This window comes from Lissotriton helveticus, chromosome 7 (genome assembly GCF_964261635.1).
Source record: "Lissotriton helveticus chromosome 7, aLisHel1.1, whole genome shotgun sequence".
Taxonomy (NCBI): Eukaryota; Metazoa; Chordata; class Amphibia; order Caudata; family Salamandridae; genus Lissotriton; species Lissotriton helveticus.
Window position 1 is genome coordinate 1,208,087,073 of NC_136068.1, and position 19,648 is coordinate 1,208,106,720.

The 19,648-nt window shown below is 46.9% G+C and overlaps 1 long non-coding RNA gene across 1 annotated transcript in view; it reads left to right on the forward strand.

Annotated features, from left to right (window-relative positions):
• The window catches only part of LOC144770123 (uncharacterized), a 259,865-nt gene extending 240,890 nt beyond the window's left edge, over positions 1 to 18,975 (forward strand). The window contains exon 3 of the long non-coding RNA XR_013598805.1: positions 18,866 to 18,975. This is a non-coding gene — a long non-coding RNA (uncharacterized LOC144770123). The remainder of the gene's footprint in view (positions 1 to 18,865) is intronic.
• The last annotated feature ends 673 nt before the right edge of the window (positions 18,976 to 19,648 follow it).

Below are 19,648 nucleotides of genomic sequence, written 5' to 3' on the forward strand. Positions count from 1 at the left end.
GATGACAGGTGTGCATGGGGAATGACAGGTCTCTCCTTCCTGACCTCTCTCTCAGATGACAGGTGTGCATGGTGGGGTGTGGAGAGGGACTGGCTTCTTTTTTCAGACCTCACTCTCAGATGACGGTTATGAGAAGTTCTGAGTGGGAAGGGACTGGACTTTCCTATCAGATTTCTCTCTCAGATGACGGGTGTGCTTACTAGTGTGTAGGGAGTAACAGACCTCTCCGTTCAGACCTCTCTCTCAGAAGACGGGTATGCGCAGTGGGGTGTATAGGGAGTGACAACCCTCTCCTGTCAGACCTCTCTCTCAGATGATGGATGTGCACAGTTGGGTGTGTGAATGGACTGGCCTCTCTCTCAGATTATTCTCTCAGACATCTCTTTCAGATTACGGGTGTGCATAGTAGGGTGTGTGGAAGGACTGCCCTCTGCTGTCAGACCTCTCTTTCAGATGATGGGTGTGCATAGTAAGGTGTCTGGATGGACTGCCTTCTCTCTTCAGACCCTTCTCTCAGGTGACAAGTGTGCATAGTAGTGTGTAAAGAAGGACTGCCCTCTCTTGTAAGACCTCTCTCTTAGATGACAGGTGTTATTAGTAGAGTGTGTGAATGGACTGACCGTTCCTTTCAGAACTCTATCTCAGATGACTGGTGTACGTAGTAGAGTGTGTGGATCGACTTGCCTCTCCTTTCAGACCTCTTGCTCAGATAACTGGTCTGCATAGTGGGGTGCGTAGATGGCCTCTTCTTTCAGCCCTCTCTCTCAGATGACGGGTGTGTGTAGTAGGGTGTGTGGATGGATTGGCCACTCCTTTCAGATCTCTCTCAGACAGGTATCCATAGTAGGGTGTATGGGGAGCAACAGACCTCTCTTGCCAGAACTCTCTCTCAGATGATGGGTGTGCATGATAGGGTGTGTGTGGGAAGAGGCTTAACTCTACTCACAACTCTTCCCAAACAAATGGGCGTAAATAGTAGACTCTGATCAACACGATCTTAAGTAAGACTACTTCCTACAGTAACAAGTGTGCATACCAGAGTGTATTCAGAGATCACATATTCCTTCATAATTTTCACAATCCCATAAGAGTCTCACGAGATCATACATTTTTCATTAAATAAGAATAACCTTCTACTCATTACAGTACTTATGGCTTACACACTTCCTCTCAATAACAAGCACTCAATATGTATTTCTACTATTAGAGTGGATTGAGACATTTCCTAAATCTTTTTACTATCCACAAACACTTTTTGTTATTTCGTGTAAATCTCTTCAGTAGTTTTTGACTTATTAAAATTGGGATGCAGATCTCTGAGAATCTGACAGTCCCCATGCTGAAATGTGATTGGCTGTCAGCCCTTCAACCAGGAAGTGTTGGCAGCCATTCTTGGGACTCTGCTTCTGACGATTCCCACAAAAAACGTTTTGGGAAAAGAAAAGAGGGCAGGGTAGGAATACCTTGACCCCTTAGCTCTGGTCATGGAGTCCCAGAGGGTCCCCATCAGGGCAAAAAAGCATTAAAAAAATGCCGGCGAAATGCAAAGGAGCCACGGCAAAAAAAAAACAAGCATGGACTCCTGCGCTTGTTTTCAATTGAGCCCTGGGGTGTTCCAGATTTTGGGGACTTTTTTTTTTATATATATATATTTTTTATTTTAACAGTAAGACAAGAGTTGGCATTACAGATATCAGGTGTCTAACGGTAAAATGCAGAACAGGGACAGGCGGGGGAAATAAACATACAACAACCATCGTAAGGAACACATGGCCTATCGCGATTACGCACATTAGAAAAGAGAAATAAACAGTCTATTATACGATCCAAAACAATCCCACCCGCCTGACCCCGCCCTCAATGATAGAGGATAAGTAGAGCCAGTGTAGACACCCGGACAATAAAGGATCCGTGAAGAATAAACAGCCCACCTCTCGTAGAAAGGAAAAAGGAAGACAAAAGGGCCATAGAACAAAACAAAGGCAAAATAAAAAACCCTCCCCTAACCCCCCACCCAGCACCCCTGTAATGGCTACGGCCTAACCCCACTAGCAGCGTGCCTGTCGCCCAAGGACTACCCTAAAAGAAGGGAAAAAGAGAGAAAGTGGAGGAGGAGAAAGCAAAAACACTCCCGGTCTCCCGTACCCCCCGCCAACAGCGACCACCCCGAGACGTGATAAAGTCAACATTCAGCAAACTATACAAACCAGTCGGGGGAGTATAGTCAATAACCACCAAACTCCCGTCACAGTATAGGCACAACCCCGGCATTGCATAAAGCTATTATATCAGATCTAAGCGATCAAGTTCAGCCCTGGCCAGTACGATCTTTCATAAGAGTCTTCTTCACTCGAGCCGCCATCTTTATGGAAAAGGCAAAGCGTTCATAAAAGTTCATGTCAGTGCAGTAGGATCGAATACAGGATAAAAGTTCACGAATCGAACGAGGAAAGGTGTCCAAGAACAGCTGCCCCCCCCCCGGATACTGGGACCAACACCTCCCCGGGCCCAAGACTGGAAAAGCAGCTGCACGGCTCTCCTCATGGCCACATAGGGCCACAGGGATTACCACTTCCTCGGGCAGCCCATGAAAAAGAAAGGAGAAGAGGACGTGGCCCCCATCCTGGAGCCATACTTGGCCCTGGGGACAGAAACCCCCACGGCCGGCTCCTGCTATGTCCTGGTGTGCCCAACCTGGGACATAGCTGTTTGCTTTTGGTTGGCGGATGCTGACAGTTCCCGCCAAGCAAAAGCAAGCACTAAGGGTCCAGCGGACATGAGCTGTCAAAGTGTTCCCACCCACTGGAAGCAGGGGTTTCATTTCTTTCCCTTCCCTCAGACATGTTGGCAGAGAAAGAGATTAAACGTTTGCTCTTGCACACAGGGAGTTGCATTTGCAGCAGCTCTCTGTGTGTAATAGCAATGCCAGCTCCCACAGGAGGTGGGGAGCCGGCAGGGACAGAGGGGACCTTGAGGTTACGCCCGTGATACCCAAGGATGGGGTCCATGGGGTCAAAATAGTCCTGAGGAAGGGGGCAGCATGGCCCTCCTTACCCATTTGTTTGTGATGGGCTGTGGGGATAGTATCCCCAGGGCAGAAATATACCCATGGATGGGGCCGCACGGCTCCCCATCCCCTTCAGATTACAAATAAAATAAAGGCAGGCACAGGGGAACGGCTCCCTAGGGCTGAAATCGGCCTGGGGAGAGGGGCGCACAATACCCATCCATTTCCGGAATGCCGAGTCATGGCCTGTTCGAGTGGTGCCTGCTTCGGGTATCAGTGTCTCAGCCTTGCGCCTGTGTACTAGTATCGTGTGCGCATGCGTTCGAAGTCCCTGTTGCAGCCAGGCAAGTTCCTTGTCTCTGCCTGGCCCTGATGTGTCAGAACTAGCGCTCATGCATCCTACTGATCCTAGTATGTACATAAGGATGGCACATGATATTAGAGAGTCCCTACAGTAGCGAGAGACCAATGTGTCTCCTAACGTCTGGGTATGCAGAAAAGGGCCCAGTTTTTTTCATCCGGTCGTGTATGTAGGTGTCTGCAAGAGATGACGTGTGTTACATAAAAGTAGGATCTCCTAGAGTCGACAGAGGACACATTACATCTATGAGTACCCTTCACTGATATGTTGGTGTCAGATGGGCTTGTAGGGATTACTGTATGGGGATAATGTAGTGCCCTTAGTAGGTGTTATGGTAGACAGCGTGTTCCTCTTGTAGGGGAACCGTTAAAGGTTATCACTTTGGTGTTTTTGTGAAACAGTGGGTGTTACAGTTCTACCCTCGATATATCATTATTCTGGTCATGGATATGGGTTTTGAGTAGATGTTGTGGTACACAAAGTGTTCCTCTAGTAGGGGAAAGCATTAAAGGTTTTCACTTCTGTGTTCATAGCAAAACAGTGGGTGTTAGAGTTCTACCCACGGTATATCATCATTCAGGCCATAGATATTGGTGTTGAGTCGATGGACCCAGCGTTGTTCGCGCCTCAGAAGTATGGTCCCATTCCATTGTGGGTTTGCCTCTAGAATTGCCCATTCCATTTCATCACTAGGGTGTCCTAGCTCAATGAAGTGGTTTGTCATTTTTGTTGATGTTCGGCCCCTGCGTATGGTGCTCCTGTGATCACTCATCCTCGTCTTTACTGCTCTTGTCGTCATTCCCATATACCTCATCTGGCAGGGGCAGGTGATGAGATAGACGCAATTTTTTGTATTACAATTAGTATGACACTTTTGCGTCCATCGAAAGTTCCCAACTTGGATAGTTTTCGTGTGCTTGGTTGTTGGACAGGCTGTGCATGACCCACAGGGGTAGTGGCCACAAACCGGAGGGAGATTCCAAAGAGTGTTGCCACTTGGTGTCTTCTTGAGTTGTGGACGGGTGTGGATCAACTGGTCTCGCAGATTGCTGGTGCGCTTGAAAGCGAAACGAGGTTGCTGTATTTCTAGGTTTTCTGTATTAAGGATCTTCCAATTCCATTTGATTATCCCTTTTATCTGGTTGGATTGAGGGGTATAAGTAGTAACACATGTGATCGCTTCATTAGTCTGATGAGGTTTAGTTTCCAGTAGGCCTTGGCAATGGTTATTTCTGGCGCGTTTTCTCGCCTTGTGGATGACATCTGTCGGGTACGCTCTTTTCTGTAGGTTCTTACAAAGACATTCAGCTTGTTCATCGTAGTCTCTCAGTTCACTACAGTTGCGCCTTATCCGGAGGAACTGGCCGTAGGGTAGATTTTCCCGGAGTGCCTTCGGGTGGTAGCTCTTAAAGCTCAACAAACTGTTGCGGTCCGTTGGTTTTTAAAATGTTTTTGTATGGAGTTGTCCGTCCTTGAGGGAGATAAGCAGGTCCAGGAAAGGGATCTTTGTCTTAGAATTCGTCATGGTGAAGTGGAGATGGGGATTGAGCTGGTTGACCCATTCATGGGGCCTTATTTATGAAGGCCTTGCGCCGCCGTTGTGTCACTTTTTCCCATTTTAAAAGTGGCGCACCGGCGGCGCAAGGCCTTCATAAATAAGGCCCATGGAACTTTCCACAGGAATCCTCTGTGCCATTCCATAGGATAATGACATCGTCGATGTATCTCTTACATGTGACGAGATTCTCAAGGTAGGGGTTTGTATCTGTGAAAATGTGGGAGGATTCAAAGTGCGACATGTACAGACCCGCCAGACTCGGCGCGAATGTGCTGCCCATAGAGGTACCTTGTACCTGATGGTACGTCGTGGTCTTGTATTGAAAAACATTGTTTCTCAAGGCGATGGTGATACACGCCATGATGAACTCCACTGGTGTATTTGTAGGTAATTCTGCTTGGTTCAATAACTCTTCCACTACAGTCAAGCCAGGTCTTTATGCTTGACTTGCATCCCTGGCATGGTTACAGCATTTTCATAATCTGGCTGTTTACTACTTTTTAATTTCCAATTCGAGTGGATTCTAGCTGCATCCATTTCCAGGATCCCTTCATTGAGTGCATGGTAGTTGAGCAATCGTCCCCTAAATAAGTGTGACCAAACAAATGTGGTGAACATTGTGGTGAATAAATCCTAAGTACATAAAACATGACCATGTATTTTTAGGTCTGGGTTGACAGCACAGCTGTCCGACAGAGCTTATGTTACTACTCTTTTACATACATACATACAAAGGGTTGCAGAGAACTAAACATTTTTTACCTTATGCTTTTGGCTATTTGGTTTACCATGCCACCTCCAAGAAAGTGCTTTATTGCAATGCATAAGTAGCATTGTTTTCAGCAGTTTGAGGGATCTATTTGGTGAATGCAGAAATCATCTTGAAAAGGCTTTGCCCTCTAAAAGCAACCCATTCTGCATTGTATAGAAACTCTGATAAATATGATATGGACATTAAGTATGTAAATAGCTTTCATTATGAGTAATGAGTTGCATATATTTTGTGTGAAAAACACTACATAAAACAAACTGATTTTCTTAAACATGAAACCTATTAAATATTACACAGAATTTGTAAACCTTTCTTGATAAGTTGTGTCATTACTGCGCTCAGATTCTCGCTTCATCCCCAGGTCAGGTAGGTTGGTTTATTTTCACAGGTTGTATGTGCCATTGTGCACCTTCTTCTACATCACTGGTTGCATCTGTAATTGAAATCCTTAATCAGTGTAGCGCATTGTAAGTGCTACTGTATTTCTATTCCTGTGTTAAAGGTTGGATGTGCCACTGTGGTATTGCCTGTACTTTTGTAGAAAAAATAGAGTTTTGCTAATTTAAGTAATGCCGCATTTCTTAAATATTATTGAAACTATATCACGGTTAGTTATTTGGCAGTTTAATTTCACTAAATTCTATCTGCTGTTTTTCTTAATTTCAGGACACCTTTTACCAGTCTGTGATCCTGCAAGCTTATGGTGTTCATTCTAGAGACACCAAGTAATAGTCTTTGTTACTGTAGTCTTGTGCTGTTCATTCTTGGAACCCCTAGCTTGCACAATGTCAATAGGGCTGTCTTTAACCACTTGGGAGCTAGTAAACAAACCTCCCCAGTGCTGCGCTGTCCATTATCCGGTGCTGAACTGGACGTCCAGCGGTCGCACGCAGCACTGGGGAGGTAGTGCCCGTGACGACCGTTGGCCGACGGCAGCACTTAAGGGGTTAAGGTGCCAATGCATGCACACAGCATTTGTGCATGCCCATGTTTGCCAGCATTATAACACCAAAGCCAGGACTATTGGTTTTGCCAATGGTTGTTTAATTTGAAGATATCACAAGATAAGCTGCACTGGTACCTGAATTACACTAAGTGTTGATGGAGGAAGCGTGGATGTCAATCATCTGTTCCCAGTGGCCAAAGCTCCTGCAAGTGACTTGCATTGAGGTGGAGTGGTGCTGCTCCTGCTGCCCCTGGTATCAAGAGTGATGATGGCTGTGGCAGGAACAGAGCACAAGTTAAAAAAGGATTTAGGAATACTGTTTAGGTCAAATTGTTTCCACACTTTTCTCTGCTCCCTATACACTCAACTGCAAATTAGAGGCTATTTGAGGGGCTATGGGTAGCACAACATGGCAAACCATTGATCTCACTGAAGTCAAACTGTGTGATATCACTTTGCTACCCCTGGAATTAAGGAGCATTGCCATCCATGTAAGGGGCCATGAGAGGGAGCAGTCCCAGAGTGGGGAAAATTATCCTGGCACAGGACCTTCACTGGTTTTCTTACATCTGTTGGACATATGTCCGTCTTGCTAGGTGGGACATGTACTGTAATTAAGACGTAAACCCACGAGGTCACAAAACTCTTCTAACTTTTAATATTTCCCGTGCATACCTGTATGTGTGGAGTATCAGTAACCAAACAGTGAAGTGCCAAAGTTCTCAAGCTGTTAAATTCCTTTTCTCCTTAGATAAATACTCTAGTCATTTGATTTCAGATTACATTTTCCAATTTGTGAATCTGTGATGTGTCTGGGATGACAGTGTCATCCCAGGCTTCGAATTGCCAAATTTCATGTGCTGCTACACCTACATTATATGAAACCTAGGGGCATATTTATGAGCCCCTAGCGCCACCGGAGCATCACTTTGTTTAATGCTCCAGAGGCGCACTGTTCAGGCCCATATTTACAAGTCCACGCATGGCTTTTCAAGGCCTTGTAAACATGACCCCCTTTCACAATTACTCTGCGCAAAAGGTGCATTCCATGGGTGTTGCTGTAGGTGTTCCCGCACAACACCCATGGATTCTGACGCATTCCCAGATATACAAGGTTCCATAAACCTGGGAATGCTCCAGATTCTAACGCCCACCCAAGGGAGGCGTTAAAGTGGCATACCGAGGAAAAATACCTTTATTTCTCCTCACTATTTGCACTATGTGCGCTACAGGAGGAAAACATCATTAGTGATTGTTTTTATGCAGGACAGTCTCCCTTCGTGCACAAAAACAATAATCCCTGCAATGCAGGCACCCTTGTACTCTGGTGCAAGGGTGCTTGCGTTGGTGCTAGACAGCCAATTGCGCACCAGCGCAGAGAAAAGCACATGGTTGCGTCGTATTGCTGTGAATATGGCGCATCCCTGCACTTTCCTAATGATGCAGCTCGGTGAGGTAAGATGGCCTGCAGCACCACACTGCGTCATTTTCTTGTAAATATGCCCCGTACATTTTCCTTCCACCAAATCTCAGTATGACACACATATAGCCTGTACTGGGAATTCTTACCTTTCACTGAACACAGGAGAGGCCACATGAATAAAACAGTGTTGGAGTTCACAGCCTGATGAACGCTAGGAAGTTCAAAAAGAACTTTATAAAGATCTTTGATAATTCCTTTTCAGATATCAAGATGGGAATCCTTGTTGTTTCCTAAACCGCATGCTCCCTCGGAATATTATGGTAAAACAATTTCCAAGGAAATTTAGAACCACCATAACTCATTGAGGAGCTGGCTCTGATAAAACTCTGCCTTCAGAGGATGAGTGACTTTTACCAAATAAGTTTGGTTTGGCTAGGGCCATACAATCAAATACAAATTCGTATTTCAGAAGTACTAAATATCATGTTAGGTTTCAATACGTCTTAAAGGATGCTCCATTTTGGACAGCTTATATCCTCTGTGAACCAAGGCTGTCAGTGGGAATGGTGATGTTACCTAGCCAAATACCACTTTGGAATATTTTGTTATTCTTCAGCCATTCTATAAATTGCCCTTAAACCCAGAGCGTTTTGAAGTTCTGTACACCTTGATGAGGGGCAGCTCATAGAAGACCATGGCTCTGGTAGATCACAGAAGATCTAGGTTTCTTTTCCCAGATGAGGCTAAAAACCAACATAAGAGACACTGTGGATATGCATTGTAAAAAACTCTCAAAATTCTCAAGTAGGTTGCGTTATCACTATTAATGTTTGATTTCCATTCACGTTCATTATATATTACTACAGTTCCCTTTGTAGCAATCGCCCTATGTTTCTTCCTGTTTAAAGGGATGCTTCCCCACTCCTCCCTCTTTTGATTGAGGATGCCCTGCCCCCATCGCCACAGAGGACTTACTGTTCTGGGAGCCAATTCCAGGCCCCATAACTTGTGCTGTTGCCCCGCCCCTATCGCCACAAATCAGTTACTTTCTCCCCTAATTTTGCTAACGCCAATCCAGCAGCCATCCAGGTGTCCAGTAGCAGTAAAGCCCCTGTGTACCACCACTGTGAGGGATGAGGAATCAATTGTTCCCCATGCTGCCGAAGCTTGACCATGGACAAGACCACCATCGTGACACATCTGACTGAGTCATAAACAAGACTGCAGCTGCAGCTGCAGAAAAAGCAACAGCGCCTTGATATTGCTAGGCTCTGTCAGACCAGGCCCTAGCCTTCACATGGCCGTCACATCTCAGATAAGTCCGCACATGTACACATGTTCACAAGCACTGAATATAAATATGGAGCAGTCCCACACCTCCACTCCCACCCCTCTAACAGCACTTGGTTGCTACCCAGAGTGCCAAATAAAGTCTCCTAAAAACAATGCCCCTTTTACCATATGATCTTACCTAAAGGATGCCGTTTGTCAAATGTTTACAATAATTCCTGGTTCCTATCATAGAATGCCCTAGATATGCACCTCTTCTAAAATGGTCTTTGCAAGTTAGCCGATGTCTGGAACTTAGAGAAGGCCACTGAGTCCTGTTCCCTTTCTTTGATCCATTTTAGAACTTCCATCTGGCTAAGATCTTAGAAGGACAATAGATAAGTGTGCAAACCTTCTCAGTAAATCACAGCTAGAGGATTTCAAACCTGATTACCTCATAAGGGTTGAGAACCAGGATCCGACTTCTACGTCCAAAGCTGACCTATTTAATGACCATTTTCACAAGGTGGCGCTTTACTTCACATTAGCATGGCAATACTTGACACCCTAAATTTCACACTGATCACCTGGTTTCTCTGATCACTAGGTTGTCCCTATCATAGAGTTATAATTTATTACATTTAAGAAACGTGTTTACGATGTTGTTCCTTAGAAAGCCATTATAAACCTGACTAGTTTGGGGAATTATTTTCACAAAGCCATTCATCCACTGATTATTGTGAGTCAGCATGAGGTAACTTCACAATGGTAGGACCGTGTCCAAAAATATCAAGTCCAATATCATTTCAAATCTGGATTCCAGTTTGAGCATAGGATAGTAATAGCCCGTCTTGATGTTGAGTGATACCCATAATGCTACAGAGTAAAGGAAACCACTCATCAGTCTGCCTTGTTGATCACCTGCTATCTTTAACCGCATGCGCGCTAGCGAAATTCCGCTCCTGTGCTGAGTTTTTTAAAACCGCACTTTACATGACGAGCTGGGCTCGTCATGAGCGTGCGAGGAGGCTACCTCATGACGAGCCCAGCTCGTCATGAGCGTCGAAGGGGTTAACTGAGTGTATTATTACCTTTTGTTATCAACGCTATATGCATGGGTGGAAGGAAACTCCTATCAACCCTTAAGAGTGGGACTCTGACCGTCTGGGACTCACCCGGACAGGAAGGGCAGTATTAACATGATCAAACAGTAGCAAGTCTATGCATCCTGGTGGATGGGAGAGACCTGCAGGCAATCAGAAGTCATGACAACAATCCCATAAAAATTAGCCCTTGAAACAACCAATCTGAGACAGATGAACTCTTTGTCGAACCCAAGCAACTCTTGCATCCACAATGTCATAGAACATGCCCACCAGAAGAAACCAACAAGCAATTAATGCTCCCCTGTTAAGTGAGTAATATTCAAGGCATCCCCTTGCCTGGTTTCTGCACATAAGATCAGATGAAGATAAGTGTTCCAACTTAATGCCTGCACTAACACGTGCACACCACCAACAAAACAAACAGTCCAATTCTGACTCAATAATGCACACGCTGCAGTCCTCCATGCACTTGACATCAGACATCATCACACAAAGCCTTATGTGTCCACTCTTCATACCCAACCCCATATCTATCCTATATGTCCTCATCACTGCAGGTTACAACATCCAACACAGACCACACAAATAAAACAGAAGAGATAAACACTGCCATCCACAGGTCCTTCTCACCAAATACCCTAACTGAATGTGTTCACCTTATTCACCTACCACATCAGGCTTTCACCATTCCATACAGCTTTAATCTTGCCAAAGGTATCCAGAATAAAAGTAATATACTAAACTAATTTGGAAAACCTGCTGGCAATTTTAACTTTTTATCCCTAATAAGGGCACTGCTAATCAACAGCAGTAAGCCCACCTATACACATTAGGAGTATCGGGTGAGGACCAAAGGATGAAGCATGCTACTGGTGGTACTACTGGGTAAGGGTCCTTTTATAAAACTAAATAGGTTTTTTAGTCTTTTTCTGACCTCTAGTTGGTTTTGAAATGAGGTATTAGAGAAGTGTAAACACAAGTGTTCTCTCCCCCATGGTAAGGTTCATGTGACACTGGAAGCTGTGTTGACTCCCTCTTCTTGCTTTTGGGTCCCACTTAAAGTAACAACCACATCACCATCCGCTACTACTTACTTCAAACCAGATCAAAATCAAATCAAGGCCAGCTAAACAAGAAAACAATATTTTCCTTCATTCAATTACATCCCCATAGACTCTCTACCTGATGAATGAATCAGGACCCATCAGCTAGCAACAGACAATACGTTCCTCAACGTACACAACACCTCTCTTATTAAACATGTGAATGCTCACACCCCATTGAAAACTTGCTATTCTAAACCTAAATGCTCGACACCCAAAAGGTTAATAAGAACAATTGAATCATACGCAGACAGGAAAAGAAATGGAGACAAAGCAAACCCTATGATGACCTCAGCCAACTCCAAACACTATACTCCACAAACAGGCTCCTCATCACCTCAGACAGAGAGGAAAAGAAATGGAGACAAACCAAACCCTTTGATGACCTCAGCTAACTTTAAACACTAACCGCAAACCTTGATCTGTTCTCAGGCCAGGACGCTCCCCCCACCGCCCCAGCGTTCCCTGCTGGTGCTGTGTCCTCTGTCTGCTGCCCTTCGCTGCTGCTGGGAGTTCGATGCCCTCCTCCACCCGCAGGCTCCCGCCAGCGCCTCATCCCTGGTGGCCCAGGGGTGGGCGGTAAGTATTCGGTCTGATCTGCTGCCTGTTTCCCGTATTTGTATTGTATTTGTTGCCTGTTTTCTCTGTGCGCTGCTTTAGTGACTGTTTCCCGTATTTGTATTGTATTTGTTGCCTGTTTTCTCTGTGCACTGCTTTAGTGACTGTTGCCTGTATTTGTTGCCTGTTTTTCTGTGTGCTGCTTAAATATCTTTTGCCTGTGTTTTTGTTGCCTGTTTCCTTTTGCTGTGCCTTTAGTTCTTCGCCGCCCCGCTCCCCGCACTCCCTGCATTCCTTTCCCGCCGCTGCGTCCCCTGCGGCTCTGCTCCCCTCCTCTCCCATTTGCTTCCCGCCACCCGCCTCCCAGCTGCTCCTCCCTCCCTCCACCCCTTCTTAATGCAGGACGCTGCGCGGCCGCGCCGCTGGCGTGCCGGAGTCGCGCCAGAGGCAAGCCCGTCTGTGCCCGTCCGTGCCTGGACCGCGCCCTGCGCCAGAACCCCTGAACCCCGCGCACCCCACCGAACCATACCCAGCCTCAGCTACGACGCCAACTCTCTCCACGCTCTCAACACCGGCCGAGACCAACGCTGCAACCAGGCCGCCCCGAAACGCACCCACGGATCCTTTTCCTGCCCCAGCTGCAGCTCCACATGCGACAGAACCACCAAACCATCAAGGACCAGACCCAACCACCTCCGCTGCATACTCCTCAACACCCGCTCCGCACGCAGACACGCCATCGAGCCGGGGACCTGCTCGACGCCACTGCCCCGGAGGTAGCCTTCCTGACCGAGACGTGGTGGAACGACACCCCTGCACCAGACATCGCCATTGCCATCCCAGACGGCTACAAGATCACCCGCAGGGACCGCACCAACGGCATCGGAGGAGGAATTGCCATTGTCCACAAGTCCACCCTCAAGGTCACCACCCACGCAGCGACACCCTCAATGCCACCGAACACCTGCACTTCCGGATCCACACCAACCCTAACACCACCCTCAGAGGAACGCTCATCTACAGACCCCCCGGGCCAAGTTCAGCGACTCCATCGCCGACCTCGCCAGCACCCACGCACTCGCCTCCACGGATTACATCCTCCTCGGGGACCTGAACTTCCACCTCGAGAACAACAACGACGTCAACTCCACCACGCTGATAGGCAACCTCACCAACCTCGGCCTCAGACAACTCGTCACTGCACCCACCCACGCTGCCGGCCACACACTGGACGCCGTCTTCTCCACAAGCACCCACGTCGCCTTCGACCACACCACCGAACCCCACTGGACCAACCACCGCTTCATTCACTTCACGTTCAAAAAAACAACCACGCACCACCGCACCCAACAGCTGCCTCACAGCGGCTGGAGCAAAGTCACCGAAGACCAGCTGATCACCACCCTCTCCCAGAACCCAACCACCGACCCAACCAACCCAGACGCCGCAGCCCGCAACCTCAGACAGTGGATCGACGCCTGTGCCAACACCCTCGCCCCAGTGAAGAAACCCTCCAACAGCCACGCCGGCAAGAGAGCCAGCTGGTTCACCGATGAGCTCCTCGCCTCCTAGCGCGCATGCCGGAAACTGGAGAAGAAATGGCTCCCCGAACGTACACCAGACAACCACGCAGTCCACAAGGACGCCACCTGCAGACACCACCACCTCATCAGATCAGCCAAGAGGTCCTCCTTCAAAGACCGCCTGGATAACAACGCACATGACAGCAAAGAGCTCTTCCGCATCGTTAAAGGACTATTCAACCCCAGCGCCAACACCAATGACATCCCGCCCTCACAGGAACTGTGCGATTCACTGGTCATCTTCTTCCACCCCAAGATCGCTGATATCCACGACAGTTTCAACACCACGACCGACCCGACCACGCCAGACTCCACCCCTCCTCCGAACACCAACAACGCCAACCGCCTTACCTCCTAGTCCAAGGCAGACGCAGCCATCGCCCCCCAACTATGGAAGGTCATCAACATCTCCTTCAAAACAGCACCATTCCGGGAAAGCTGGAAGCACCCCGAAATCAACGCCCTCCTCAAGAAGCCCAAGGCGGACCCCAAGGACCTCAAGAACTTCCGGCCCATCTCCCTGCTCCCGTTCCCGGCGAAGGTCATCGAGAAAATCGTCAACATGCAACTGACCCGCCACCTCGAAGACAACAACATCCTGGACCCGTCCCAATCCGGATTCAGACGAAACCACAGCACCGAGACTGCCCTCATCGCCGCCACAGACGACATCTGGCACCAATTAGACAATGGCGAAACATCAGCCCTCATCCTCCTGGACCTCTCGGCCGCCTTCGACACGGTCTGCCATCGCACGCTAAAAACACGCATCCAAGAAGCCGGTATCCAAGAGAAGGCCCTCGACTAGACCACATCCTTCCTCTCCGGCAGATCACAGAGTGTCCGCCTCCCACCCTTCCGATCCGAGGCCACCGACATCATCTGCGGCGTCCCCCAGGGCTCCTTCCTCAGCCCAAAGCTGTTCAACATCTACATGGCCCCCCTCGCACAAGTGGCCCGCCACCACAATCTCAACATCATCTCCTACGCCGATGACACTCAGCTCATCCTCTCCCTCACCAAGGACCCACGCACCGCCAAAACCAACATCCACAACGGAATGAAGGCCATCGCCGACTGGATGAGGAGCAGCCGGCTGAAACTGAACTCGGACAAGACGGAGGTCCTCATCCTCGGACCCAACCCCTTGGCCTGGGACGACTCCTGGTGGCCGACCACTCTCGGGACAGCACCGACACCCACCAACCATGCACGCAATCTAGGATTCATCCTCGACTCCTCCCTCTACATGTCCAAACAGGTCAACGCCGTCTCCTCCTCCTGCTACAACACCCTCCGCACGCTTCGCAGGATCTACTTGTGGATCCCGACCGAAACAAGAAGAACGGTGACACAGGCCCTCATCAGCAGCAGGCTGGACTACGGCAACGCACTCTACGCTGGAATCCCAGCCAAACACCTACAACGACTACAGCGCATCCAAAATGCCTCCCCCCGACTGATCGTCAACATACCCCGCCGCAGCCACATCACCCCCCACCTGACAAACCTACACTGGCTCCCCGTCGACAAGAGGATCACCTTCAAAATTCTCACCCACGCACACAAAGCACTCCACAACACCGGACCAGCCTACCTGAACAGCAGACTCAGCTTCCATAACCCCACCCGCCAGCTCCGCTCCGCCAGCCTCGCCCTCGCCGCCGTCCCCCCCATCCAACCAACAACCTCCGGCAGCAGATCCTTCTCCTACTTCGCCGTCAAGACCTGGAACACCCTACCTACCCACCGACGGTAGACCGAAGACCTACTCGCCTGCAGAAGACTCCTCAAGACCTGGCTCTTGGAGCAGTAGTGAAACACCCCCCCCTCTCAGCGCCTTGAGACCCTCACGGGTGAGTAGCGCGCTTTACAAATACCATGATTGATTGATTGATACTCTACACACAGGCTCATCATCACCTCAGACAGAGAGGAAAAGAAATGGCGACAAACCAAACCCTTTGATGACCTCAGCCAACTTCAAACACCATATACAACACACAGGCTCCTCATCACCTCAGACAGAGAGGAAAAGAAATGGAGACAAGCCAAACCCTTTGATAACTTCAGCACACTTCAAACAATATACTCCACACACAGGCTCCTTATCATCTCAGACAAAATTACCTTTTGTCAAACCATCATCAATGGTGCCTACAATAGAAGCAACTCAGTTTCAAAGCACAAGGGAAACCCTGTTATCTACCGGGAACTAGAGTAATAAGCAACGTCTGAAGAACAACGGGCCCTATGGTCACAGTTCACCATTATCAAAAAATATATATATAACCAAACAATGGTTTAATATAACATCATATAAAAATAATTATATATAAATATGACAGTGGGGTTGTTGTTCTTTAGATGTTGGAATAGAGGCAAAGCATTCTTGAAGGTAGTCAAACACTGTCATACCCTCCAGTCCCGCACTCTATCGACAAGTGAAATGCCATTGATCAATTCTTCACAAACAAGATCAGAACTTGTATCAGTAGCATCAAAGAGACACACACACTGGCTCCCAGCCACACATGAACCACCCATCCATGGACAGCTTTCATCATCCTGGGCCGAGCTGCAGATAGCTGTGGAAATAGCTTTGGAGGAGCATACAGCCAGGAGAAGGCTGTGTGAGTGGTGGGAGCTGTGGCAGAGTATTTTCACAGTAAGTGTGAAAATAAGGGGGGTTGGGGACTTCTAGAGCATCTGTGGCTTCCAGGCACCATCACTGAGAAACTAATGGTGAGATATGGAGTGGTCATCCTGGGCAGTAGTGTTTCTGGGTTTTGTCTAATATGATGCTCCTTGGGGTAACACAGCAGCTTCCTGACAATCATTACGTAGTTAACAGTAGGACTGCAGGGGGGTGTGGCTTCGACGCCGAGGCAAAATGGCGGATCCTGCTTGAGCTCCTCTCTTCAGCGGGACTCATACTCTCCTCAGAACCGCTTCTACACTGCCTTCATCTCCCGAAGCACTGGGCTTCTGCTCCGGAGGGCGTGAATGCCTGGACCCCGTTTGAGGCGCTTTTCTGCCCTAAATCTTCGGATGTAAACCCCGTTCCGTTTCTCCTCATCTAGACGCGGGCGGCCGCCATTTTGAGCCGTCGCGCCCACATCTCTTCAGCTGAACGGTAGTTTTGCTACTATCATCGCTTTACTGTGCCCCTTTCACCGGTAGCATGTTTATGGCCACTTTTCAACAGGATGTTCCTGGTTTGCAGTGAATATTGCTTTTTTTTATGTTTGCAACGTGGGAAAGGACTTCCTATTTCTTTTGCATACAGCTATATATTTGTTTCACTGACTCTATGCCCTATTCTATGTATGCATGAATTTCAATGCCTACTCTATATGGCTCACAGTGATTTCTTTTTTTTTTAACTAAGCTGTGGTTTGATGTCATTTCCAGTTTTTGCGCATATTCATATTGTGAAATGCCCTTCTTTGTTCTCTTTTAAGGAATTTTCCTATTGACAATCTATTACAACAGCTCAAGTTGAAGAACGCCTTTGGCTGTCAATTATCTTCGGACCATCTGAGTTTGTTAACGCTTTGGGCTTGCACTGCTTCAAGTTCTACTCCAGACAGGCTATCCCTGTTTTCTTTTTTTATTTATTTTTTTCTGACGTCTATTATCCTGTTGGAGGTGTGGGCAGCCGCCATTATTGGCCGCTGAGCTCATGTTTCCATTTTTTTTTAACACAACAGGGTTATCAAAATATACCATTCATATTTTTTTCACTGGAGTGGATATAGATTCTATCCTTGTTGTTTCCAGTACCAATACTCTCTTTGTGCATGAGTTCAACTTTGCTATCATCAGCTGGGGCGACTATTATCATCAGTATTTTCCCTGAGGAACGCATTTTACGCATTTTCTGAGGTATCTTTTTCTTTTTATTACAATGGCCAACGGTTCACACTCTGCCAGGTCCTCTGTCACGGGTACGAAACCTAAAAGGCATAAAAATGACCCCCCATCTCCTATTCACTCCTCACAGAACCCGATTCTGGACTCCATTTTAGATGAAGTGCGGGGCCTTCAGCCTTTTATGTCTGCAACAAACTGGATTTGGAACAACGTGTTCGTGATCTACAGGATATCTCTACTAAGATTCCAACACTCGAGCAAGAAATTCATAAACTGAAACTCCACACAGAGGACTTAGAAAATCAAAACCGTCGAAACAACCTACACCTATATGGCCTTCCAGAAAATGTTGAAGCATCCAATATGGTCTTGTTTCTCCAGAAATTTCTTCCTGAGCTTCTCAATCTTCCACCTTCGTATTCTCCCCTCAACATACAAAGAGCTCATCATTTGGATTGCCTCACTTCTAATCCCACGAAAACACGTGGCATCATTATGCTATTTCTGGAGTTTACTGAGCATATGAATATCCTGAAGGCTGCTCAGCTCAAACGTCATCTCACCTGGTCTGGTCATAGCATGTTCATCTCGCAAGACATCTCCAATGCAACCAATGCTCGTCGGAAAGAGTTCCTTGCTCTACGCACCCAGATGAGACATCTTAATATTCAATACGGATACTTCATCCCTGTCTTTGCAAGATTACCCATGATGGGCGCTCACGCTCCTTCGATGATCCTGGAACACTTAAACTTTTCCTTCAGTCCTTTTCTTCTACTGAAATGGACATTAACACCTGATCTCCTGTTTCATTTTCTCTTTGTCTATCTCTAATTAGCTTATCAGGATTCCCTCTATAAACTTATTTTTTTCCTTTCCTCACTTATCGTTACCATGTATTACCTTCGACATTCTTCCTTTGTCTTTCTTTTTTCTTATTTCTCTTTTTCATTTTGTGTCCTTTATTGCGGTTCTTGTTTTCCTCTTTCCATTTATTCATTTTTATGAGATCCGCTTTGCCTTGCATCACTATGCTCCCTCTTCATAGTTTTTTTCTTCTTCTTTCAGATCTGGCTGTTCTGCTTTGATCTGTTTGTTCGCTTCTTTCTCCGTATTCTATATCTTTATCTTTATTTTTCGTCTTCTGTTCTATCCTTTTCTAAATGCTTTTCTGTTCAAATTATCTCTATTTGTTCTCCGTTGTTCTTTGTTATTTATTTATTATTTATGTACCTTGGTAATGTGAGTTATTCTGTAGTATTTTCCCTATGTAATTTTTTCTTGTGGTGTGTTTTTTTTGTAGTAATACCCTTGAAGTGTATCAGCTCCAAATATATTCTTCCCTCCCATCCCTCCATTATGTGTAACTTTGTCACGTGGAACGTCCGTGGTCTTGGGAATCCAGTCAAAAGGCAAAAGGTACTGTCTCATTCATCAAAACTTAATGTTCAGATTTCTTTTCTTCAGGAAACTCATTGTACTGATGTGGAGTCTCTTAAGTTGAAAAGGCAGTGGGTAGGTCAAGTTGTTTTTTCTCCTGCATCCAACAAAAAGGCAGGTGTTGCTATATTGTTTCATAAAGCTTTAGCAGTTCAAATTGTATCCACTCAGAATGAAGACGATGGACGTTGGGTAATGGCAAAGATTGTGGTACAAAATAAAACATTAGTTTTATTAAATATTTATGGTCCTGTCAAGACAGACCCCAAATTTTGGACTGATATTAAAATTCCTCTTTCCTCAATTGATTGCCCTAATATTATTGTTGCTGGTGACTTCAATCAATGGTTAAAGTTAAAGTTAAAAAACTTATAGAGCGCTCGTAGACCAAGCGGTTTCTTGGTGCTGAGGAGGGGAGTGAGTGGAGAGTTGTCTACTCAGCAAAAGCTTGCAAGAAAAGCCAGGTCTTCAGAGCCCTGCGGATATCCATGTAGAGAGCTGGGATTCTAATGCTGAGGGACAGAGAATTCTAAAAAGAGGGGGCCAAGAAGGAGAAACTCATGCCGCCATGTTTCTTCCTTCTACAACGGGGGATGCACAAGAGGTGGACACGGGTGGGGACGTAAGGCTTGAGTTTGGCGGATAC